We start from the raw sequence: 27448 nt of genomic DNA on the forward strand, positions 1-27448 counted from the left end.
CTGTTTAGTGTTGCTTACTTTTTATGAAACACATATTTCCAGTTAATTGTTATAGGTATGTTTTAGCTAATTTGGAAGTTGATAAGTTTTCTTTTTGAAAGAATGAAAGTATAAATTTGAATGTCAAATTAGTTTAAATAGTTAATCTATAATTCATCCTGGATTGTTTTATGATTCTATAATGCTTAAAAACTTAAAAAAGCATTATTTATTATGTAGGTACCATTTTTACAAATCATTCAATTTTCTGCACTTTTTACATTACCAACTTTAATTTTAGGCATATTGTGGTATGTCAACATCAAACCAAGTAGGACTTCTTTCCTTCTATGCTATTTAAAAAATAAAAGTTCTGCTCTCTGCCCGTGGATGCCGCCGAAGAAGCATCGTTAAAGTCTCTCTTCTCCCTGCCGTCATGTCTAAGTCAGAGTCTCCTAAAGAGCCAGAACAGCTGAGGAAGCTCTTCATTGGAGGGTGGAGCTTTGAAACAACCAATGAGAGCCTGAGGAGCCATTTTGAGTAATGGGGAAAGCTCACGGACTGTGTGGTAATGAGAGATCCAAACACCAAGCGTTCCAGGGGTTTTGGGTTTGTCACATATGCCACTGTGGAGGAGGTAGATACAGCTATGAATGCAAGGCCACACAAGGTGGATGGAAGAGCTGTGGAAACAAAGAGAACTATCTCAAGAGGAAATTCTCAAAGACCAGGTGCCCACTTAGCTGTGAAAAAGATATTTGTTGGTGGCATTAAAGAAGACACTGAAGAACATCACCTAAGAGATAATTTTGAACAGTATGGAAAAATGGAAGTGATTGAAATCATGACTGACCGAGGCAGTGGCAAGAAAAGGGGCTTTGCCTTTGTAACCTTTGACGACCATGACTCTGTGGATAAGATTGTCATTCAGAAATACCATACTGTGAATGGCCACAACTGTGAAGTTAGGAAAGCCCTGTCAAAACAAGAGATGGCTAGTGCTTCCTCCAGCCAAAGAGGTCGAAGTGGTTCTGGAAACTTTGGTGGTGGTCATGGAGGTGGTTTCGGTGGGAATGACAACTTCGGTTGTGGAGGAAACTTCAGTGGTCGTGGTGGCTTTGGTGGCAGCCGTGGTGGTGGTGGATATGGTGGCAGTGGGGATGGCTATAATGGATTTGGTAATGATGGAAGCAGTTTTGGAGGTGGTGGAAGCTACAATGATTTTGGCAATTACAACAATCAGTCTTCAAATTTTGGACCCATGTAGGGAGGAAATTTTGGAGGCAGAAGCTCTGGCCCCTATGGCAGTGGAGGCCAATATTTTGCAAAACCATGAAACCAAGGTGGCTATGGCGGTTCCAGCAGCAGCAATAGCTATGGCAGTGACAGAAGATTTTAATTAGGAAACAAAGCTTAGCAGGAGGGGAGAGCCAGAGAAGTGACAGGTAAGCTACAGGTTACAACAGATTTGTGCACTCAGCCAAGCACAGTGGTGGCAGAGCCTAGCTGCTACAAAGAAGACATGTTTTAGACAAATACTCATGTGTATGGGCAAAAAACTCGAGGACTGTATTTGTGACTAATTGTATAACAGGTTATTTTAGTTTCTGTTCTGTGGAAAGTGTAAAGCATTCCAACAAAGGGTTTTAATGTAGATTTTTTTTTTTTGCACCCATGCTGTTGATTGCTAAATGTAATAGTCTGATCGTGACGCTGAATAAATGTCTTTTTAAATAAATAAATAAATAAATAAAATAAAAGTTCTATGGGATTCTAAGTTTTAAAATATTTCTCTCAGGGCTAACATTACACATATATAGGATTTGTTCATTAATTTATTTGATATTCATCCCAATAAACAGCCACTGACTATAAACCACTGAGCTAAGTCGTGGTGAGGTTACAAAGATGAATAAAATATAGCCCTGCTCCATGGAGAGTGCACTCATTGAGCTAACTACTTTGCAGGGATTCAAAATACAATGGTTTAAATAAGATTAGGTTGGTGCAAAAGTAATTGCGGTTTTTGCCCTTACTTTTAAATGGCAATTACTTTTGCACCGACCTAATAGATACATGTCTCTTCTCATTATAGCAATCCCTAGGACCAGCAACCTGGCAATAAGAAAGTGACCTGGAAATTGGGTATATCATTTCTGCCCACATCTCATTGGAATGAATTTTGTACCACAGCTATACTGGAAATATAATCTCTAACTGGGTAGCCAGGTACCCAACTAGAATTTAGGGATTTCATTACCGAAAAGAAGAAGAACACAGCAATTAAAGAGATCGAATTGTTAACAGATGTAGCAACATGGAAGAATCTCAAAAACATTATGCTAAGCAGAAGTCACAAAAGGTTGAAAGTCAACCATTTTCAGTGGCTGTTTATTGGGATGAGTATCAAATAAATTAATGAACAGATTCCATGTATGTGTAATGTTAGCCCTGAGAGAAATACTTTAAAACTTAGAATCCCATAGAACTTTTATTTTTTAAATAACATCGAACAAAATAGGTCCTACTTGGTTTGGTGTTGACATACCATAATATGCCTAAAATTAAAGTTGGTAATATAAAAAGTGCAGAAAATGGAATTATTTGTAAAAATGGTACCTATACAATAAGTTACGCTTTTTAAAGTTTTTAAAAAACTTAACCTTAATCCTGTGTGATTCCATATGTATGAAACTCAAGGCAAGGCAAAACTCCAGTGTAGCAGGAATATCATTGCCTGAGACCTAGGTCTTGAGGAGCACAAGGAAACTCTTTTTGGGGTGATGGAAATGTTCGAGATCTTGATTGTGGTTACATGACTATACAATTATCAAAACTCATTGAACTTAACACTTACAGTGAGTTATTATTGTGGCTGCTGCTGTTATTATTGCCTTGAGTTCACAGAATTTCAAGGGGGTTAAAAAAATCACTGGTTAAATTTGGAATTCTTGAGCCCCCCCAAAAAAATCTAACATAGCTTTATTTTATTTAGAGTCCTTTTTGTTTTTTAAACCTTGGCGAGTATGTGTTTGAATTAAGATAATTTGCAATGACTGTTATACAAACAACTCCGAAGCTCAGTAGATTAACTGAGAAATAAACAGAATAAAAGATGTATTTCTCACATCTGTCACAGCCTCTCTGGGTGGTGGGTTGGGCTTCTGTCCTGCCACAGCAATTAGGGTTCTAGCTTCTTCCGTCTAGTGAATCCACTGCCTTCTGGGGCCTGAGAGTCGTCTGGGATCCTGGAATCATCTGCTAGATCTTCTGCACCAATGAGGAGGGTAGGGGAACAGAGGATCTCATGAGATTTAGGGGTCAGGCCTAGAAGCGGCACACATACCTCTACCACATTTGAATGGCCCAAGTGGGTCGCATGACCACACCTAGAGGTGCACCTGGAAATGTAGTCTTCTTATGTGCCCAGGGTGAGAAGGAAATGGTTAGTGAATATAACCTTGTGGCTATGTCTATCATTAAAAGTTCAGTTCCTGTCTTTGCAACATAATAGTTGATTGAATTTGGGAAAGTGTCTAGGCCTCAGGTTTGTTTGTTTGTTTTTATTTCTAAAATGATGGCATAAATGATACCTACCAAGCAGGGCTGTTATGCGAATGAAATGAGATTATTCATGTAGAGTGCATAATAGAGGGCCTAACACAGAGCAGGCACATTGAATTTCCTGTCTGGTTCTCCTTGCATGAGGAGCAGACTGATTTAATCACTGTGGTTTTATAATATACTTTAATATTTAATTGGGGTAGTCTTTTACCAGTTTTCTTTTTTGTTTGTTCATTTGTTTGTTTTAATGTACCTTATTTTACAGAGCAGTTTTAGGTTGAAAGAAAATTTGAGTGGTAGACACAGAGATTTCCCATATCCCCCATCCCCATATGTACCCAGCCTCCCCTACTGTCAACATCTCCCACAACATCTCCCACCAGAATAATGCATCTGTTACCTCTATGAACCTACATTGACACAACATTATCCAGTCTTCTTTTAATAAAATAAACACATTTTGAGATGGCTTTTTCTTCCAGGTGAACTACTGTGTAACTTTTTCCCCCTCTGAAAGTGTGTCTTAGCCTGACTTCTCTAGAAAGTACAGGCCAAGACAAAAGGCTTAATGTTATTAGGAAGTGCAACCCCAGGAGACACCCAAGAGCATCCCAGAGAATGAAGCAGGGAAAGTAGAGCCTATACAAGAAGGTGCTAGCTCACTGGCTGCTTCTCTGTGCACCTGCTTGTTTCTTTCTACAGGGCTGTCCCTGAGAATTTGAGCAGCGTCTCAAACCAGTCAGTCCATGAGGAAGAAGGGGCCCTCATAACTCATTGGTTTAAGTTTCACTCACTGGCCCTTATATCTCTTTATATTTAAGTTTCATCCCACAGGGAGTTCACTCCACACACCTCAGGGTTGAACATGACTCAGAGCCTAGTGTTCCATAGTGTGTCATGCCCAGGTGTCAGACGGGGTCCTGGACAGATCCCAGGCAGAGCCAGCGCAGGACAGTTGGCAGAGCAATGGAAGGGATGCCGAGAGAACGTAAATATGGAATAAGTTCCCTTCTTTCTGTTATCCAGTTTTCCCATTCTAGAACATAGCAAGACCATTTGAAAAGGAAGTTCTCCCATTTACTCCTAAAAGCATGTTCCTTATGTTCTCTTGGATTTGCTTCCATTAGGATCAAATTAACAAAAAGCTATATTATAAAAGGGAGAGGGTGGGACCCCTCAACTTAATGAAGAAATGCCATCTCCTGATGTAACCACCAGTCCCTGTGAAGTAACCTAACTTAAAGAGAAAATGCAGACAGGATGATACTGTTTTGAAAGTCAAAGGGATTTGCTATTGCCTTTGGGGGAAAGACTTCACTCATTCCCTGGCATAGGAGCCTGGGGATTAGAGGATCAGTTAGCATTCTCCTGCCTCTCCCAAGCCACTTCTGATCATCATCAAGGCAACTTATATTCTCCCTAGATGCTTATTAATGTACCCTACAGCTTCATACTTAGCAGTAAATTACTCTTGTTCAAAACGTGACTTGAGAACCACGTGATAGCCAACTTAGCACTGAATCCTGTGGAATGTTCAGTGTTGAAAAAGACATGTGATGGATCTCCCTCAAACAGAGTATACTCCCCTGCCTGCCACCAAAAACTCAAACTCTTCCTAGACCATAAATAAGATCCTGGGCACTGTAAGTACCTCCAGTGAGCTATATGGAAGGAACTTGCCCCATCTTTTGACATGCTAGGAGTCTGAAAGTCAGTTATAGGTGATCGTTTTGCACTCAAGAGAATGGTCTCTATGAGTCTGGTTTTTCCCTCCCATACAAAAAACTTCTAATAAGACCCAGGTGAAAAGTTTCTGGCCTACGATACTGAGGGGTCTAATATGTGCAACCAAAGATACCAGTTATTTGTCAGGATGATTATTCTGGGACACGCTGAGCTCTGGGTTGGTCCTTGTCTAATCACAGAATTGCTGCATGCCCTTTGGAGGTATTTTACTAGCTTCTCCATGTCTAGATGTACTAGTGTTATTATACAATATCAGATTTCCCCACAAAATGCCATTGCAATTGGCTATTCATTTGTGTGCACCAACATTATTATTTACTGTACTTAGTCCGTTTTGTAGTATTTAGTGACCTTCACCAGAAGTTCAGCATTCTTGGCAGGCATTTTTCCCTTGGCCACAGAGAAACCCTGTATTTCTCTGGCTCTGGCTCCTTCCAAGAGATGGGAATGTAATAGCAGCAGCTGAGGATATGAAAATAACTGGGAACAAAATAGGCATCAAATTCAGAAAAGGACTGAAAAAAAAAAAACCAGCAGAAGCAGTTCTTTTTCGACACTGAACATTCTATAGGATTCAATGCTAAGTTGGCTATCACATTGCTATTTTAAACAGAGGGAAAAACATAGGTAGATCGACTTGTGATTTTATAATTTAAACACAGATATAGAATTCTGACTCCAGATTTTACTCTTAGATCCATGTGGGTGATTAATCATAAATTCTGAAAAACATGGATACAAGAATAGAACAGACTTCTAATACAGTTCCCTTTTTAACCAGACATAAATAAAACTTTAGAACTTCACCAAAAAATGAGTCTAGTGGGGTGGATGATGTTTCTGCTAATAATTTTGGAGTGTGCTTTTTTTTCAGGTTTTTTTTTTTTTTTTTTTTTTTTTTAAAGCTTCACTGATTGGAAGGCTCAAGTTCATTGAGATACACAATGTCTTTGAGTGAGCCTTCCAAAAATCCGAATGTCTCCTTCTGGCATGAATTGTTCTTTCTGCAGCATTCCATGCTGACACAGCCACATTTCTTCCATTATATGTTCTGTTACCCATGAGACTGCAGGAGAGTCCCACCTAAAAGCATTAATGTTGCTACATTACCATAAAAGTCTGCCCTGTGAGTATTACTCAAAAAACAAACAAATGGGCCGCATTAGAACAGACTGATAGTAGCCTCCCCTCTTGGATTGAAGAAAACATCCACTTAACACTCTGGTTGCTGGAGGTTCATTCCTGCAAAGAGGATATCAACTTCCAAAGTTAAAGCCTTTCTGCAGTGTACAGAGACATCCATCACCTTTTTTGCTTTTTTTGTTTTTATTTTTTCCCTAAGGTATTTAAGATATATGCAATATCTTAAATCTAAAGCTATCTTTGAGATCAAGGAGGAGAAACATTTAAACATTTATGCGTTCAGTTCATGATTCAGAGATTTATTTATAAAACTGTTGATTTTGGGACACCCAACTCTTGCATTTAAACTGCTGAAGTGAGTCATGTTTGTGGGAGGTAATTACTACCAGAAAGTACAACTAACTTGTAAGCTTCTCTTTAAAATGTCCACTCACAATCTACAATTACTGCAAATAACAGGCTTACCAGGACTTTTGCTCTGTTTTATGGCTGTGTATATTTATTATGAGTGCATTAGGCAATACCCAAACATACTTTTCTCGCATAGGGGTTCTTGTAAGAGAAATGAGTCCCTTTATTAGTATCAGTGTAGATTTCTGAGGATGTAGGATTGAAAAAATAAAAACTCAAAGTATCCCTTCCATTACAGGAAACAGCCTGGAGAACAGCTGGTTCAAGAGTAATAATAGATTCCAATTGTCAGAAAATGTATACCTATGATTTGTGCATCGTTAAAGAGCATTTCCAACCCACTGAAATTCTAGCAGGCACTTCCTCCTTAACACCTCCATGCCTCTCTGAGGCATCTTTGTGTCCTCCTGGGAGGCTCTCTGAGTCTTCATTTTGTGACTGATGAAGTCCACGCCTAACTGACTAGAAACCGAGTGGGCAGCTTCTTATGGGCCATAATGCCAGAGCCTCTGAGAACATCCTGCAGTTCATGGCTGTTTCCACACTGATCAGTGCCTAAAATTTCACAGATAAGATGTCCAGAGGTGGCTTACACCTATAATCCAGCACTTTGGGAGGTTGAGGCAGGAGGATCACTTGAGGCCAGGAGTTCAGCACCAGCCTGGGCAACACCATAGGGAGACCTCAGTCTCTACAAAAAAAAAAAAAAAAAAAAAAAAAAATTTAAATTAGGAACAAAGATACCTAGAGAGCTGGTGTCGTAGAAAGTAGAAAGAGCAGTAGGAGGGAATTTGGTGTTTGAGTCAGAGTAAATGAGAGACTGCTGCAGCAGGGGTTGGGAAAATCACCAGAAAAGAAAGGCTGGAATTTCCAAAGACAAACTCTGGCTACCTGATGTTTTTGCCCTGCCATATCCTTAACCTGCCTTGGACTTAACCTTGCTCAAAGCAACTCCGTTGGGATACCAAGGCCTCCCGGTCTTCCCTAAAGCTCCCTTGACTCCTGCACCAAACATACTCGTCTTCGGTGGGTTTGAGACTTAACCAACTAAATAACCATGCCTCTTTACACTGCCTATGATTCAACGGCCTTACTGCACCTGTCCACGTTCATTCATTCATATTGTTTCACTCATCATTTATTCAGTACTATTGACCGAGTGCCCTCTATGTGTCAATTGTTGTGACAGGCCAGGCATGGCGGTTCATGCCTGTAATCCCAGCACTTTGGGAGGCCAAGGCAGATCACCTGAAGCCAAGAGTTCAAGACCAGCCTGGCCAACATGGCGAAACCCCATCTCTACTAAAAATACCGAAAAAAAAAATTAGCTGGGTATATTGGCGGGTTCCTTTAATCCCAGCTACTCGGGAAACTGAGGCAGGAGAATCGCTTGAACCCAGGAGGCGGAGGTTGCAGTGAGCTGAGATCGTGCCATTGCACTCCAGCCTAGGCAACAAGAGTGAAACTCCATCTCAAAAAAAAAAAAAAAAAAATTGTTGTGCCAGGTGCCGGAACATAACCCAATCCCTGTCTTTGAAGAGCATATTGACTGGTTGGAAAGACAGACCTCAAGAGTGGCAATTTCAGAACTGCATGACAAATGTTACATAGGAGTGAGTGGTGTTGTGGAGACACATCAGAAAGACACCATACCTGAGTCTGGGGAGCAGAAAGCACTTCCCACGGGTGCCCATGTTTCAGCGAAGACCTGAAACACAAGAGAGGATAGGCAGGGGACTTAAGGGGAAAACGAAGGTAAAGAGACCAGATGTAATATTCTGTGCAGGAGGAAAGGAAGAGGCCAAAGCCTGTGAGAAACGTGAATGTGCAGTTTAGGGATGTGTGATTAGTCAAAAATCGATGGAGCCAACTTTAGATCAATAGTAGAGTGATGATAGAGGAGGCTGGACAGGGAGACCAGGATGTGAAGGACCTTGTGTGCCATACTAAGGAGTTTGAATGTCAGTGGGATCTATTGAAGGACACATCGTATGTGCTGCATTTTCCTTCCAGGTACTACTGAGGCCTGACCCTGCTAAGCCTCCCAGATCAGATGAGACTGGGTGCATACAGGGTGGTATGGCTGCAGACCCCATGTAGGGTGTTTCTATTGGAGCAGCCATCCATCAGATTCTTTATATGCTTGCATCTAAGCTTGCAGGCTTAATCTTGAACAAGTTTGTACACCCCCAAACATTTGGCAGCTTTCCTCTCCTAGCTTTCCTCAATTGACATTGGTCAGGCCAGAACTACACACTCTTTGAGTCCTCTGACTTGTGGCATTGCCTAATTCGTTCTACCTCTCTCAGTCACACACTCCACACTCCTCAACTTTACGATCCATTTAGATCCACAGCTTACCTATAACCCTTCTAGTTCACATATTTCATGGAAGTCTCTCTCTTGCTCAATTTTAATTCAAATTCAGGTCTGGAACATATAAAAATGTTACCATTCACTCAACAAATATTTAAGGAACTAGTACTACATGTTAGGAAGTGTTCCAGGCAATACAATAATGACAAAAAAAGATTAAGTCCCTACCCTCATGGAGATGACATTTTAGAGGAAGAAAATAGACAAACAATATATCAGATTGCAATATATTGTTTTTAAACAATCATTGTTATTTAAAAATTGGTATGAAATAATGATTGTTATAAAGAAAACTTAAGTAAGGGCTGCTGAAGTGTGTCATTTTATATAAGATTTATATATACATATGTACACACACAAATATACATACATATACACATAGACAACCACAAATAGAATTAATACATGCTTCTATAAATATGTACCAACAAATTTTTAATGACTTCAGGTTTCAACAATTAAAAATGTCATATAACTAGTTTGAAGTTAGAGATAAGTGATGTTATTGTCACTTATAAATTTCAGGTCTCAAGAATCTTTCTGATTTGTTTGTTTATCAAATTCAATGTGTAATTATATTTTTAGCCTTGTAATGTAATATAGTACACAGAATTTTGCAATAATCTTACAGTCTTCCCTTTATTTGAAATACAAATGTGACTCATTGTATTTATGAATTAGCATTTTTCATTAAGAAAATATAAACATTTCATTATATTTTATTTTAATTTTCCATTTAGAATGATGGCAAAACATTATTGGTACAACCTTGTGGGCAAGAGTAGGGATTTTGATAGAGTGACATAAGTCCTATAATATGTGCCTAATAGGAGTGACAGCAAAGGGGGATGGAAGAGCAATATATGATAAAATAAAAGCTGGGACTTTCCAGAATTGTAAGATGACAGGAGTACTCTGATTAAAAGCACACTAGTAGCAAGCAGGATAAATAAAAATAAATGTACAACATAGTAAATTGAAGAACATCAACAAAAAAGAGACAAATATTAAGAGCTATCCGAAAGAAGAGATTCCATGCAAAGGAACACTCAGTAGATGGACAGTGGACTTGAGATGTAAGAAGACAGTGATATCTTCCTGGGCTGAGAGAAATTAGCTTTCAATCGAGGATTTTATACCAAGCAAAACTATTAAAATACATAAAATTAGGACATTTTTATAATCACAAAGACTTAGACAAGTAACCAGTCATAAACTGTCATTACAGGATATTCTTTTAAAGAATGAATGTAAAGAGCTTTTGCATGGCAAAAGGAACAGTCAGCAGAGTAAACATACAACCCACAGAGTGGAAGAAAATCTTCACAATCTATACATCCAACAAAGGACTAACACCCAGAATCTACAAGGAACTCAAACAAATTAGCAAGAAAATAACAATCCCATCCAAAAGTGGGCTAAGGACATTAATAGACAATTCTCAAAAGAAGATGTACAAATGGCCAACGAGCATATGAAGAAATGTTCAACATCACTGATGATCAGGGAAATGCAAATCAAAACCGCAATGCAGTAACACCTTACTCCAGCAAGAATGGCTATAATAATAATAATAATAATAATAAAAGATGTTGGTGAGGATGCAGTGAAAAGGGAACACTTCTGCACTGCTGGTGGGAATGTAACTAGTACAAACATTATGGAAAACAATGTGGAGATTCCCTAAGAACTAAAAGTAGAACTACCATTTGATCCAGCAGGAAAAAATATGCTTGGAAACTTAAATAACACAGGTTAAAGAGGGAAATCACAATAGAAATTACATTTAGCATTAAACAGTAATGAATGTACTACATAGCAAATGGCTAAAGTTATGGTAGTCAGAGGTCAATTTACAGCACAAAATGACATCTTTAAGAAATAAGATATATTGGCTGGGCACAGTGGCTCACACCTGTAATCCCAGCACTTTGGGAGGCCGAGGCAGGCAGATCACAAGGTCAAGGAGTTCGAGACCATCCTGGCCAACATGGTGAAACCCCGTCTCTACTAAAAATACAAACAATTAGCCAGGCGTGGTGGCACACGCTTGTAATCCCAGCTACTCCGGAGGCTTTGGCAGGAGACTCACTTGAACCCAGGAGTGCGGAGGTTGCAGTGAGCTGAGGTCACACCACTGCACTCCAGCCTGGGCAACAGAGCAAGACTCCGTCTTGGTGGGAGGGAAGGAAAGAAGATATTTTAAAATAAATTAGCGATTGGATTAAAAAGTTAGAAAAAGAAAAGCAAAATAAAAACAAGAAATGTAGAAGAAAAGAAATAATAAAGAATATAAATTAATTAAACAAAGGAGCAATAGATTGGATAAATAAAACCAAAAGCTAGGTAGTACCATTCAGGACATAGGCATGGGCAAAGACTTCATGTCTAAAACACCAAAAGCAATGGCAGCAAAAGCCAAAATTGACAAATGGGATCTCATTAAACTAAAGAGCTTCTGCACAGCAAAAGAAACTACCATCAGAGTGAACAGGCAACCTACAGAATGGGAGAAAATTTTTGCAATCTACTCATCTGACAAAGGGCTAATATCCAGAACCTACAAAGAACTCAAACAAATTTACAAGAAAAAAACAAACAACCCCATCAAAAAGTGGGCAAAGGATATGAACAGACATTTCTCAAAAGAAGACATTCATACAGCCAACAGACACATGAAAAAATGCTCATCATCACTGGCCATCAGAGAAATGCAAATCAAAACCACAATGAGATACCATCTCACACCAGTTAGAATGGCGATCATTAAAAAGTCAGGAAACAACAGGTGCTGGAGAGGATGTGGAGAAATAGGAACACTTTTACACTGTTGGTGGGATTGTAAACTAGTTCAACCATTATGGAAAACAGTATGGCGATTCCTCAAGGATCTAGAACTAGATGTACCATATGACCCAGCCATCCCATTACTGGGTATATACCCAAAGGATTATAAATTATGCTGCTATAAAGACACATGCACACGTATGTTTATTGCAGCACTATTCACAATAGCAAAGACTTGGAATCAACCCAAATGTCCATCAGTGACAGATTGGATTAAGAAAATGTGGCACATATACACCATGGAATACTATGCAGCCATAAAAAAGGATGAGTTTGTGTCCTTTGTAGGGACATGGATGCAGCTGGAAACCATCATTCTTAGCAAACTATCACAAGAACAGAAAACCAAACACCGCATGTTCTCACTCATAGGTGGGAACTGAACAATGAGATCACTTGGACTCAGGAAGGGGAACATCACACACGGGGGCCTATCATGGGGAGGGGGGAGGGGGGAGGGATTGCATTGGGAGTTATACCTGATGTAAATGACGAGTTGATGGGTGCAGCACAGCAACATGGCACAAGTATACATATGTAACAAACCTGCACGTTATGCACATGTACCCTACAACTTAAAGTATAATAATAATAAATAAATAAAAAAAGAAAAAAAAAAGAAAAAAGAGAACAATCAAGAAAAAATACAAAAGGCACAAATGTATAATATTAGCATCTAAATAAGGGACTTTCCTATAGATATATATGTTTTTAAAAAATGTATTGTGTATGTTTGAGATTTGTGACAGGATATTATAGGATACATATAGTCAAGCGGTTGCTATAGTGAAGCAGATTAACATACTTGTCGTCTCACATAGCTACTAAAATCTACTTACTTAACAAAAATTCCTAATACAGTACAATTTTATTAACTGTAGTCCTCATGTTGCACATTAAATCTCTAGACCTGTCCATCCTACATATTTACTATTTTATATCCTTTGACCTACATCTCCTCACTTCCTCTCCCCACCCCACCCATGGGAACCACTGTTTTCCAGATGGAGATGTTTTTAAAACCACAAAATACTACTAGTAACAAATTTAAAATTTTAGAGGAAACAATTTCTTTAAAAATAAATTACAAAAATTGGTTGAATGAAAAATTTGACAATATGAATAGTCTAATCACTGTTAAAGAAGTGAAGTCAGTAACCAAAACTCTTCCCCACCAAAAAGCCACCGGGTACTGATGATTTTACAGCTGGGTGTTATATCTTCAAGATATAGATAGTCTCTAACTTATGCACATTATTTCAGGGAGCTGGAAAAGAGGAAAAGCCACAGAGCTCATTTTCAAACCTAGTGTAATCTTGAGATCAGAAAAAGTATAAGAAAATAAAGCTATAGATCCATTTCATTTATCGGCAGAGAGATAAAACATTCTAATTCGAATGTTAGCAAATCAAAATCAGCAGTGTTTATGTTCCAGTTGGGTTCATATCAGGAATGGAAGGATGGTTTCAAGAAGAGATTCCAAAATACTTTGATATGGTATGCCATATTTAGACGTTAAGAAAAGCCTTATGATTATCTCAGTAACTCCAGAAAAAGCATTTGATGAAAAATTAATATTCATCATAATTTTTAAAAATGTATTAAACTAGGAATAGAAGTGAATTTTATTTACCTTATATTCAAAATCTACAGTAATCCTGCCTACTGATGAGACTTTAGAAGCATTACCGTTAAAGTCAGGGACAAGATAAAGATATTTTATGTCACCACTTCTATTCAATAATGTACTGAAGGTTATAGTCGATCCAATAAGACAAATAAAAACATAAGGATATAGAATTGGAAATAAATGTGAAGCATATTTACATACACATAAAATCTAAGAGGTATTATTTCTAATGATTAACAAATACATAATTTTAAAACAAAGTTGAGAGTTGATCTAGATTTTGGGATACAAAGCACAGCATAATCAATAACACTCATAACCAGAAAAGCAATACAAAAAACATACTTTTCACAATGCGACAACAAAGACTATAATTTACCTAACAAGAAATCTAATAAAGATGTACAAGATAATGAAAAAGTATATAGCATTATTGAAGTAAAGGAAGTCCTAAATAAATGGAGAAGTCCCAAGTAAAAACCATGGTTTTGGATGGGAAGATTCACTATAATAAAGATGGCAGTTCTCTCCAAATTTATTTATAAATCCAATGCAATTCCATCAGAGTTTTATATTTAACTTGACAAATGTCCCTAATATTTAAATGGTAAAGAAAAGGACAACAATAGCCCCAAAAAATTTGAAGATGAACAAGGTGAGGAAGAGATGAATAATTTTTGTAAAATTATCGTGATTGCTACAATGTGATTTTGGCACAGAGACAAGATGACAAGTGGAATGGAATACAGAACTCAGTCGCATGCATACAGGGAAACATAATATGTCAAGAGCTGCACTACAGATCAGTGGGGTAATAAAATGGTAGTGGAGCAATTAGTTGTCCATATGGAAAAAGATAAAATTTAATTCTTACCTCATTCCCCAGACTAAATTAAAAACTAAATGTGTAGAGCAGCATTTTAAAAATTTAGATAATAGCATACGAGAATATCTTTAAGACCTGAGGGTGGAGAGAGAGTTCTTGAACAATATACTAAGCAATTAAGAAAAAAAACTGATAAACTTAGCTCCATTAAAATATAAAACTTCTTTACAAAAAGGATACTATAAATAATGTTAAGATAAAATATAGACCAAAAGGAGGTATTTACAATGCATATGGCTGACAAAGGGTTAGTTGCCAGCATATGTAATGATTGCCTGCAAATTAAAAAGAGAGAGAGAGAAATCGCTCATTAAAAAATAGACGGTTATATTAGATAGCAGTTTATAGAAGAGGATTGCCTAATGACCAATGAACATATAAAACATTGTTAAACTTTTTCTAGTAAACAGAGAAATGCAAAATAAAAGTAAGTCGCCACTTCACATCATAAGATGAAAAAAAGTACTTAAAGCCTGATGATACCAAATGGTGGCTTGGATGTGAAGCAAGGTGAGCTCTCAAATATTTCTGTTGGGAATGTTAATTTGCACAAAATATTTGGAGAACAATTTGACAACATCTACTAGAGATGAAACTCTGTATACCCTGTGCACCAGCTTTCCAGCCCTAAACAAAGATTCTTCACAGAGGAACATTTGAAGATTGCTGTGCAAGGACACTTTTATATGAATGTTTATTGTAGCAGTGCTAGAAATGGCAAAAATCAGGAAACCACTTAAATGTCCATCAGTAGGTGAATAGATAAACAAATTTTGATACAAGCAAGCAAAAAACCCCACAAAACAAAATACCATTTAAATAAATGAACTGGATCCACATGTATCAACATGGATTAATTTCATAAATATAACATAGAAGGAAAAATTTCATAAAATGTAGTATAGAAAATCGTATGTAAAATATGATGTCATTTATTTAAAGTTTATAATCCTTCAGAACAATGCTATACATTATTATGGAGATTTCTAAATATGTCGCAAAGTAAAAAAATTTACGTAATAAAGATAAACACCAAATTACTGACAGCAACTATCACTGGGGATGGAGAGAGGTGAATAAGATCCAGGAAAGGTGTCTAGGGGGTTTCAACTTTATCTGTAATATTTAATTTCTTAAAAGAGAAATCTGGGGCAAATATGGTAATATCTCAAATTTTGATAAAGCATGGGGGTACAATGTGTTTTCTATATTAATTTTGTACTTTCCCATGTCCATTCATTCAAAATGAGTATCTAGTATATCCCAAACTGCTAGAACCAAAGATAGAGCACTGAACTACAAAGAGAGCACTGAACAATAGACAAAAATCTTCAGCCACATAGAGCTTATATTCTAGTGGATATTTTTAAAACTTCACATTTTTTGAAAAGGGAAAAAAGAGGCCGGGCGCGGTGGCTCAAGCCTGTAATCCCAGCACTTTGGGAGGCCGAGACGGGCGGATCACGAGGTCAGGAGTTCGAGACCATCCTGGCTAACACAGTGAAACCCCGTCTCTACTAAAAAATACAAAAAACTAGCCGGGCGAGGTGGTGGGCGCCTGTAGTCCCAGCTACTCGGGAGGCTGAGGCAGGAGAATGGCGTAAAAAAACCCGGGAGGCGGAGCTTGCAATGAGCTGAGATCCGGCCACTGCACTCCAGCCTGGGCGACACAGCGAGACTCCGTCTCAAAAAAAAAAAAAAAAAGAAAGAAAGAAAAGGGAAAAAAGAATAAAAGAAAGACAAATAAGTGGACACAAGGGAATAATTCAGTTCCACAATAAAGAGACGTTAGCATTGTCAGTAATGGATAGAATCAGACAGAAGATAAAGTAAAGAAATAGAGGATTTGAACAACGCAATAAAGCAAAGGGTTATGACAGACATATACAGAACACTCTACTCAATAATCACAGAATACACATTTTTCTCAGGTGCACACGGGACATTCTCCAGGACAGACCATAGGTTATTTAGGTCACAAATTAAGTCTTAACAGACGTTTAAAAGATGATATCATACAAAGTATTTTTTTCTGACCAAAACAGGATGAAGATAGAAATCAATTAGAGAAAGAAAACTGGAAAATTCATCAATTTGTGAAAATTAATACACTAATAAACAACCAATGGATCAAAGAAGAAATCACAAGAAAAAGAAAAAGAAAATACTTAGAGACAAATGAAAACAAAACACAACATTCCAAAACATATGGGATATAGGGAAGGCAGTGCTATGGGAGAAATTTATAACTATAAATGCTTACATTAAAAAGCAAGAATGATCCCAAATAAACAACCTAACTTTGCAACTTAAGTAACTAGAAAAAAAAGAGCAAATTAAACCCAGAGCTATCAGAAGGAATAAAATAATAAAGATTAGAGCAGAGATAAATGAGATAGAAAATAGTAATAATAAGTAAATAGAAAAATAATAGAGAAAATAGATAAAACCAAAAAATGGTTAAGAAGATTAACAAAATTGACAAACCTTTAGCTAGACTAAGAAAAAATAGAGAGAAGACTCAATTTGCTCAAATCAGAAAGAAAATAGGAACATTATTACTGATTCCATGAAAATAAAAAAGATTATAAGAGAATTCTATGAGCAATATATGCCAACAAATTAGATAACCTAGATAAAATTCCTAGAAACACAAAACTTACCAAGACTGTATCACAGAGAGTTATACAATCAAAAAACACTTATGGTTAGTAAGGAAATTGAACCAGTAATCCAAATCTCTCAACAAAGAAATGTCCTTGACTTGATGGCTTCACTGGTGAATTCTACCAAACATTTAAAGAACTAATACCAATCCTTCTCAAACTCTTCCAGAAAATTGAAGAGGAGAAAACACTTCATAACTCATTCTGGCACCAGCATTACCCTGACACCAATGACAGAAAAAGGCACTACAAGAAAAGAAAACTACAGAACAGTACCCTTTATGAACATTAATGCAAAAATCCCCAACAAGATATTAGCAAATTGAATTCGGCAGCATATTAAAAGGATTATGAATCATAACTATGTGGGATTTATTCCTGGAATGCTAGGATGGCTCTACATATAAAAATCAATCATTGTAATATACCATATTAACAAAAAGAAGGGGGGAAGCATGGATATTTTAATTAAAACAGAATAAGCATTTGACAAGATTATACAAAATTATATGATGAAAACACTCAAGTAACAAAAAATAGAAGAAAACTACCTCAACATATCAAAGACCATATATGAAAACCCCACTGAAAACATCATACTCAGTGGTGAAAGACTGAAAGCTGTTTCTCTAAGATTGAAGACAAGACAAGGATGCCCACTTTCACCACTTTTATTCAGTAATTCAAGATAGTACTGGAAGCCACAGCCAAAACAATTAGGCAAGAAAAAATATCAAAAGCGTGTAAATTGGGAAGGAAGAAGTAAAATTACCTCTCTTTGCAGGTAATATGCTCTTATATGTAGAAAACACTAAAGATTCCACACCAAAAACAAAACAAAACAAAATAAAACAAAAAAACAAAAAAACCTGTTAGAACTAATACAGGAATTTTGCAAAGTAGCAGAATACAAAGTAGGATACAAAGTCAACATACAAAAATAAATGTCATCTTTATACACTAAGAATGAACAATCTGAAAGGGAAATTTTGAAAACAATTCCATTTATAATAGAATGAAAAACAATAAAATACTTAGAGATTAACTTAACAAAGGAAGTGAAAGACTTGTATGATGAAGACTGCAAAATATTGCCGAGAAGTTTAAAAAGACATAAATAAATGGAACACATCCCACATTCATGGATAAGAAGAAAATTTTATTAAAATGAGCCATCTAGAGATTCATGCAGTCCTTATAAAAATTCCAATGATACTTTGTCTGCAATAGAAAATCCATCCTAAAATTCATATGGAATCTCAAGGGAACCCATAGCCAAAACAATCTTTAAAAAGAAAAAAAACCTGTATTGGGTGCATATATATTTAGGATAGTTCGCTCTTCCTGATGAGTTGACCCCTTTACCATTATGTAATGGCCTTCTTTGTCTCTTTTGATCTTTGATGGTTTAAAGTCTATTTTATCAGAGACTAAGATTGCACCCCTGCTTTTTTTGTTTTCCGTTTGCTTAGTAGATCTTCCTCCATCCCTTTATTTTGAGCCTATGTGTGTCTCTGCATGTGTGATGGGTCTCCTGAATACAGGAAACTGATGGGTCTTGACTCCTAATCCAATTCGCCAGTCTGTGTCTTTTAATTGGACCATTTAGTCCATTTACATTTAAGGTTAATATTGTTATGTGTGAACTTGACCCTGTCATTATGATATTAACTGGTTATTTTGCTCACTATTTGATGCAGTTTCTTCCTAACCTTGATGGTCTTTACATTTTGACATGTTTTTGCAATGGCTGGTACCGGTTGTTCCTTTCCATGTTTAGTGCTTCCTTCAGGAGCACCCAGATTCATAAAGCAAGTCCTTAGATACTTACGAAGAGACTTAGACTCCCATACAGTAATAATGGGAGACTTTTAACACCCCACTGTCAACATTAGACAGATCAGCGAGACAGAAAGTTAACAAGGATATCCAGGGATTGAACTCAACTCTGCACCAAGTGGACCTAATAGACATCTACAGAACTCTCCACCCCAAATCAACAGAATATACATTCTTCTCAGCACCACATTGCACTTATTCCAAAACTGACCACATAGTTGGAAGTAGAGCACTCCTCAGCAAATGTAAAACAACAGAAATTATAACAAACTGTCTCTCAGACCACAGTGCAATCAAACTAGAACTCAGGACTAAGAAACTCAATCACAACTGCTCAACTACATGGAAACTGAACAACCTGCTCCTGAATGACTACTGGGTACATAACGAAATGAAGGCAGAAATAAAGATGTTCTTTGAAACCAATGGGAACAAAGATACAGCATACCAGAATCTCTGGGACACATTTAAAGCAGTGTGTAGAGGGAAATTTATAGCACTAAATGCCCACAAGAGAAAGCAGGAAAGATCTAAAATGGACACCCTAACATCACAATTAAAAGAACTAGAGAAGCAAGAGTAAACACGTTCAAAAGCTAGCAGAAGGCAAGAAATAACTAAGATCAGAGCAGAACTGAAGGAGATAGAGACACAAAAAACCCTCCAAAAAATCAATGAATCCAGTAGTTGGTTTCTTGAAAAGATCAACAAAATTGATAGACCGCTAGCAAGACTAATAAAGAAGAAAAGAGAGAAGAATCAAATAGACACAATAAAAAATGATAAAGGGACCACCGACCCCACAGAAATACAAACTACCATCAGAGAATACTATAAACACCTGTACGCAAATAAACTAGAAAACCTAGAAGGCTCAAGCCTGTAATCCCAGCACTTTGGGAGGCCGAGACGGGTGGATCACGAGGTCAGGAGATCGAGACCATCCTGGCTAATACGGTGAAACCCCGTCTCTACTAAAAAATAAAAAAAAAATTAGCCGGGCGAGGTGGCGGGCGCCTGTAGTCCCAGCTACTCGGGAGGCTGAGGCAGGAGAATGGCGGGAACCCGGGAGGCGGAGCTTGCAGTGAGCTGAGATCCGGCCACTGCACTCCAGCCCGGGCGACAGAGCGAGACTCCGTCTCAAAAAAAAAAAAAAAAAAAAACGAAAACCTAGAAGAAATGGATAATTTCCTGGACAATTACACTCTCCCAAGACTAAACCAGGAAGAAGTTGAATCCCTGAATGGACCAATAGCAGACTCTGAAATTGAGGCAATAATTAATAGCCTACCAACCAAAAAAAGTCCAGGACCAGACAGATTCACAGCCGAATTCTACCAGAGGTACAAGGAGGAGTTGATACCATTCCTTCTGAAACTATTCCAATCAATAGAAAAAGAAGGAATCCTCCCTAACTCATTTTACCAGGCCAATATCATCCTGATACCAAAGCCTGACAGAGATACAACAAAAAAAGAGAATTTTAGACCAATATCCCTGATGAACATCAATGCAAAAATCCTCAATAAAATACTGGCAAACCCAATCCAGCAGCACATCAAAAAGCTTATCCACGATGATCAAGTGGGCTTCATCCCTGGGATGCAAGGCTGGTTCAACATACGCAAATCAATAAACGTAATCCAGCATATAAACAGAACCAAAGACAAAAACCACATGATTATCTCAATAGATGCAGAAAAAGGCCTTTGACAAAATTCAACAGCACTTCATGCTAAAAACTCTCAATAAATTCGGTATTGATGGAACATATCTCAAAATAATAAGAGCTATTTATGATAAACCCACATCCAGTATCATACTGAATGGGCAAAAACTGGAAGCATTCCCTTTGAAAACTGACACAAGTCAGGGATGCCCTCCCTCACCACTCCTATTCAACATAGTGTTGGAAGTTCTGGCTAGGGCAATCAGGCAAGAGAAAGAAATCAAGGGTATTCAGTTAGGAAAAGAAGAAGTCAAATTGTCCCTGTTTGCAGATGACATGATTGTATATTTAGAAAACCCCATTGTCTCAGCCCAAAATCTCCTTAAGCTGATAAGCAACTTCAGCAAAGTCTCAGGACACAAAATCAATGTGCAAAAATCACAAGAATTCTTATACACCAGTAACAGACAAACAGAGAGCCAAATCATGAATGAACTCCCATTCACAATAGCTTCAAAGAGAATTAAATACCTAGGAATCCAACTTACAAGGGATGTAAAGGACCTCTTCAAGGAGAACTACAAGCCACTGCTCACTGAAATAAAAGAGGACACAAACAAATGGAAGAACATACCATGCTCATGGATAGGAAGAATCAATATCATGAAAATGGCCATACTGCCCAAGGTAATTTACAGATTCAATGTCATCCCCATTAAGCTACCAATGAGTTTCTTCACAGAATTGGAAAAAAACTGCTTTAAAGTTCATATGGAACCAAAAAAGAGGCTGCATTGCCAAGACAATTCTAAGCCAAAAGAACAAAGCTGGAGGCATCACGCTACCTGACTTCGAACTATACTACAAGGCTACGGTAACCAAAACAGCATGGTACTGGTACCAAAACAGAGATATAGACCAGTGGAACAGAACAGAGTCCTCAGAAATAATACCACACATCTACAGCCATCTGATCTTTGACAAACTTGACAAAAACAAGAAATAGGGAAAGGATTCCCTATTTAATAAATGGTGCTGGGAAAATTGGCTAGCCATAAGTAGAAAGCTGAAACTGGATCCTTTCCTTACTCCTTATACAAAAATTAATTCAAGGTGGATTAGAGACTTAAATGTTAGACCTAAAACCATAAAAACCCTAGAAGAAAACCTAGGTAATACCATTCAGGACATAGGCATGGGCAAGGACTTCATGTCTAAAATACCAAAAGCAATGGCAACAAAAGCCAAAATTGACTAATGGGATCTAATTAAACTAAGGAGCTTCTGCACAGCAAAATAAACCTCCCTCAGAGTGAACAGGCAACCTACAGAATGGGAGAAAATTTTTGCAATCTACTCATCTGACAAAGGGCTAATATCCAGAACCTATAAAGAACTCAATCAAATTTACAAGAAAAAACAACCCCATCAAAAAGTGGGCAAAGGATATGAACAGACACTTCTCAAAAGAAGACATTCATACAGCCAACAGACACCCAACAGACACATGAAAAAATGCTCATCATCACTCGCCATCAGAGAAATGCAAATCAGAACCACAATGAGATACCATCTCACACCAGTTAGAATGGCAATCATTAAAAAATCAGGAAACAACAGGTGCTGGAGAGGATGTGGAGAAATAGGAACACTTTTACACTGTTGGTGGAACTATAAACTAGTTCAACCATTGTGGAAAACTGTGTGGTGATTCCTCAAGAATCTAGAACTAGAAATACCATTTGACCCAGCCATCCCATTACTGGGGATATACCCAAAGGATTATAAGTCGTGCTGCTATAGAGACACATGCAAACATATGTTTATTGCAGCACTATTCACAATAGCAAAGACTTGGAATCAACCCAAATACCCCATCAGTGACAGACTGGATTAAGAAAATGTGGCACATATACACCATGGAATACTATGCAGCCATAAAAAAGGATGAGTTTGTGTCCTTTGTAGGGACATGGATGCAGCTGGAAACCATCATTCTCAGCAAACTATCACAAGAACAGAAAACCAAATACCGCATGTTCTCACTCATAGGTGGGAATTGAACAATGCGATCACTTGGACACAGGAAGGGGAACATCACACACCAGGTCCTATTGTGGGGAGGGAGGGGAGGATAGCATTAGGAGATATACCTAATGTAAATGACGAGTAAATGGGTGCAGCACACCAACATGGCACATGTATACATATGTAACAAACCTGCACGTTGTGCACATGTATCCTAGAACTTAAAGTATAATAAAAAAAAGACAAAAAAAAAGATAAATAATAAGATTAAAAAAAAAAGAAAAGAAAACAACCCTGAAAGATTCACACTTCCTGATTTCAAAACTTAGTACAAAGCTATAGCAATCAAAGCAGCATGATTCTGTCCAGAAAACAGACACACAGGCCAATTAAACATAACAGAGAGCCCAGAAATAATCTCTTGCTTATATGGTCAAATGATTTCAATAAGGCTGTCAAGACCATGCAACAGAGAAAGCAGAATTTTTTCAACAAATTGTTGAAAACTGGATATGCATATGCAAAGGAATGAAGTTAGACCCTTATCTACCTTATACAAAAATTAAATAAAAATGGATCAAAGACTTAAAGCTAAGAGATAAATCTGTGAAACTAAAGCCCCATAGTCTTGGATTTGGCAAGAATTTTTTGCATATGACATCAAAGGCAAGCCTACAAAAGAAAACCAATTGGACTTCATAAAAACTAAAAACTTTCGTTCATCAAAGGACACTATCAACAGAGTGACAAGGCAACACAGGTTAATTGGAGAAAATATTTTCAAATCATATATCTGATAAGGGATTAATATTCAGAACATACAAAGAACTTCTGAAACTCAATCTAAAAAATAACCTGATTCCAAAGGGCAAAAGACTTAAATAGACATTACTCACATGAAGATGTACAAGTGGTCAATAAGCACATGAAAAGATGCTCAACATACTTATCATTTGGGAAATGCAAATCAAAACCACAATGAGATACCACCTCACACTCATTTGGATGTCATCTATTAAAAATAGGCTTAATGCTTGGATGATTAAATAATCTGCACAACAAACCCCCATGACACAAGTTTACCTGTGTAATAAACCTGCATTTGTATCCCTGAACTTAAAAGTATAAAAACCCCAAAGATATCAAGCGTTGGTAAGGATTTGGAGAAATTGGAACCCTGTGTACTGTTGATGAGAATGCAAAATACTATAGTCACCATAAAAAAAAGATTGTTTCTAAAAAAAAAAATGAAAACAGAATTACCATATGATTCAGAAATTCCACCTGTTAATATATACCCCAAAGAACTGAAAGCAAGGTCTCCATTAAAAAGTGGGCAAAGGGCATGAACAGACACTTTCGAAAGATGACATACATGTGGTCAACACACATAAGAAAAAAAGCTCAACATCATTGATCCTTAGAGAAATGCACATCAAAACCACAATGATATACCATCTCACACCTGTCAGAATGGCTATTACTGAAAAGGCAAAAAAATAACAGATGCTGGGGAGGTTGTGGAGAATAAATGCTTACACATTGTTAGTGGGAGTGTGAATTAGTTCAGCCATTGTTGAAAACAGTGTGGTGATTCCTCAAAGACCTGAAAACAGAAATACCATTTGACCCAGCAATCCAATTGCTGGGTATATACACAAAGGAATGTAAGTCATTCTATCATAAAGACACATGCATGTGTATGTTCATTGCAGCACTATTCACAATAGCAAAGACATAGAATAAACCTAAATGCCCATCAATTGTAGAATGGATAAATAAAATAAAATGTATATATACACCATGGAATACTATGCAGTCATAAAAAGGAATGAGATCATGTCCTTTGCAGGAGCATGGATGTAGCTGGAGGCTATTATCCTTAGCAAACTAAAGCAGTAACATAAAACCAAATACTGTATGTTTTCACTTATAAGTGGGAGTTAAATGATGAGAACACATGGACACATAGAAACAACAGCACTGGGGCCTATCTGAGAATGGAGAGGGGAGCAGGAGAGGAGGGAGAGGATCTGGATAAATAACTAATGGGTGCTAGGCTTAATACCCGGGTGATGAAATAATCTGTACAACAAACCCTCATGACACAAGTTTACCTACAGAACAAACCTGCATATGTACCCCTAAACTTAAAAGATTTTTTAAAAAAGAAACAAGGGTCTCAAAGATATATGTGTATATCCGTTTTCATACAGCATTATTTGCAATAGCTAAAACATGGAAACAAACCACATGTCCAACAACAAATGAATGCATAAGCAAAATGTGGTATATACGTATGTACATACAGTGAAATACCACAGAAGCTTAAAAAGTTAGAAAGCTCTGACACATGCTACAACACAGGTAAATTTTGAGATTATTATACTATGTGAAATAAGGCAGTCACAAAAAAGAAAAATACTGCATGATTCTACTTATATGAGGCACCTACAATAGTCAAAATTATAAACACAGAAAGAAGAATAGTGGTTGTCAGGGGCTAGCAGGAGGAAGGAATGAGGAGTTATTGTGTAACAGGTACAGAGTTTCACAGGACTCCTACCTATCACTACATGCAAAAATTAACTCAAGATGGATTAAAGACTTAAATGTAAGACCTAAAACTATAAAAATAGTAGAAGAAAACCTAGGAAATATCATTCTGGGCATCAGCCTTTGCAAGAATTAATGATTAAGTCCTCAAAAGCAGTTGCAACAAAAGCAAAATTTGATGAATGGGACCAAATTAAACTAAAGAGCTTCTGAACAGCAAAATAAACTATCAACAAAGTAAACGGAACCTACAGAAGGGGAGAAAATATTTGCAAACTATGCATCTGACAAAGGTCTAATATTCAGAAATGATAAGGCACTTAATTAAACAAGCAAAAAATAAAACCCCATTAAAAAGTGGGCAAAGCACATGAACAGACACTTCTCAAAAGACACACAAGCAGCCAACAAACACAAAAAAATGCTCAACATCACTAATCATCAGAAATATGCAAATCAAAACTACAGTAAGATACCATTTCACACCAGCAATCCCATTACTGGGTATATACCCAAAGGAAAATAAATTGTTCTACCAAAAAGGCAAATACACTCCTATGTTTATCGAGGCACTATTCATAATAGCAAAGGCATGAAATCAACCTAGGTGCCCATCAATGGTGAATTCAGTAAAGAAAATTTACAAATTTGCATAAATTGACATATTTACATACAGTTACATATACACCATGGGATACTACACAGCCATAAAAAAGAATGAAATCATGTCCTTTCCAGCAACGTGAATGTAACCAGAGGTCATCATCCTAAGCAAATGAAAACAGAAACAGAAAACCAAATACCACATGTTCTCACTTATAAATGGGAGCTGAACATTGGGTGCACATGGATATAAAGGTGGGAACAATAGATATTGGTCACTACAGGAGAGAGAAGGAAGGAGGGAGGCAAGGGAGGCCAAACTACTTATTGGGTACTATGCTCATTACCTGGGTTATGGGTTCATTCCTACCCCAAACTTCATCATTATGAAATATACCCTTGTAACAATCCTGCACATGTACTCCCTGAATCAAAAGGACAAATTGAAATTTTAAATAAATAATAGGTGTAGAGTTTCAGTTTTGCAAGATGCAAAGAGTTCAGGAGGTAGATGGTAGTGATGATTGCCACCAAGTATAACATGGATGTACTTCATACCACTAAACCGTGCACTAGAAAATGGTTATGATGGCAAATTTTTTATTTTACCACAACAAAGTAAATATTTTCTTTCTTTTATTTTGAGACAGAGTCTCCTCACTCTGCTGCCCACGCTGGAGTGCAATGGCAGGATCTCGGCTCACTGCAAGCTCTGCCTCCTGGGTTCACGCCATTCTCCTGCCTCAGCCTCCTGAGTAGCCGGGACTACAGGCACCTGCCACTACGCCCGGCTATTTTTTTGTATTTTTAGTAGAGACGGGGTTTCACTGTGTTTACCAGGATGGTCTTGATCTCCTGACCTCGTGATCCTCTCGCCTCGGCCTCCCAAAGTGCTGGGATTACAGGCGTGAGCCACCGCGCCTGGCCTAAAGTAAATATTTTCAAAAGAGCAAAGGTACAAGGAGGGGCCAAGGGAGTTGAGAGTATTTGCAAGAGAGTAGTTGAAGTAATGGACCGTGGAATCCAACCTGGATAGAAGGAAAGTAGAAAGTGGGGAGATGAGTGGGTGGAAGCACCACTGAGATTGCAGAAGAGAGAGTGCCATGGGGTTCTTGAGCAGGCAAGCTGGAACAACAACAACAACAACAACAACAAAACTGGTTGTAGAGGCTTGATCGGGTGAGGGTTTTGAAGTGGAGCATTATTATCCACTTGATGGGATGCTATGAATGTTTTTCCATTTCAAAATAAATATTCCACTGCATGCATTTTAGTAAGGTATTCCATTTTATAGCTGTAACATAATTTCACCAATCTATTCCTATAATTATTATTTTAAATCATAGTGACAAAATACTATTAGTCTTATTTAAACTAATACATTTATGATTCTTACAGAAATCCTCACCAAGAAGTCTCTGACCTTCTTGAGACTGGTGGGAAAAAACCCCTGGGATTCCAGGAAAACTCAAGACCAAAGCTACTGACTGGGGCCCTCTCCAAGG

The 27448-nt window shown here is 37.5% G+C and overlaps 1 long non-coding RNA gene and 1 pseudogene across 1 annotated transcript in view; one reads left to right on the forward strand and one right to left on the reverse strand.

Moving 5' to 3' along the window:
- Positions 1 to 415: 415 nt before the first annotated feature.
- LOC112631733 lies at positions 416 to 1397 on the forward strand (annotated as a pseudogene).
- Positions 1398 to 6976: 5579 nt separating this feature from the next.
- LOC112632039 overlaps positions 6977 to 27448 on the reverse strand; it is a 77444-nt gene continuing 56972 nt past the window's right edge. Inside the window, exons 2-3 of the long non-coding RNA XR_003121242.1 lie at positions 8497 to 8551; positions 6977 to 7534 (exon numbers count right to left, since the gene is read on the reverse strand). This is a non-coding gene — a long non-coding RNA (uncharacterized LOC112632039). The remainder of the gene's footprint in view (positions 7535 to 8496; positions 8552 to 27448) is intronic.

Source organism: Theropithecus gelada, chromosome 9, assembly GCF_003255815.1.
Source record: "Theropithecus gelada isolate Dixy chromosome 9, Tgel_1.0, whole genome shotgun sequence".
Lineage (NCBI taxonomy): Eukaryota > Metazoa > Chordata > Mammalia > Primates > Cercopithecidae > Theropithecus > Theropithecus gelada.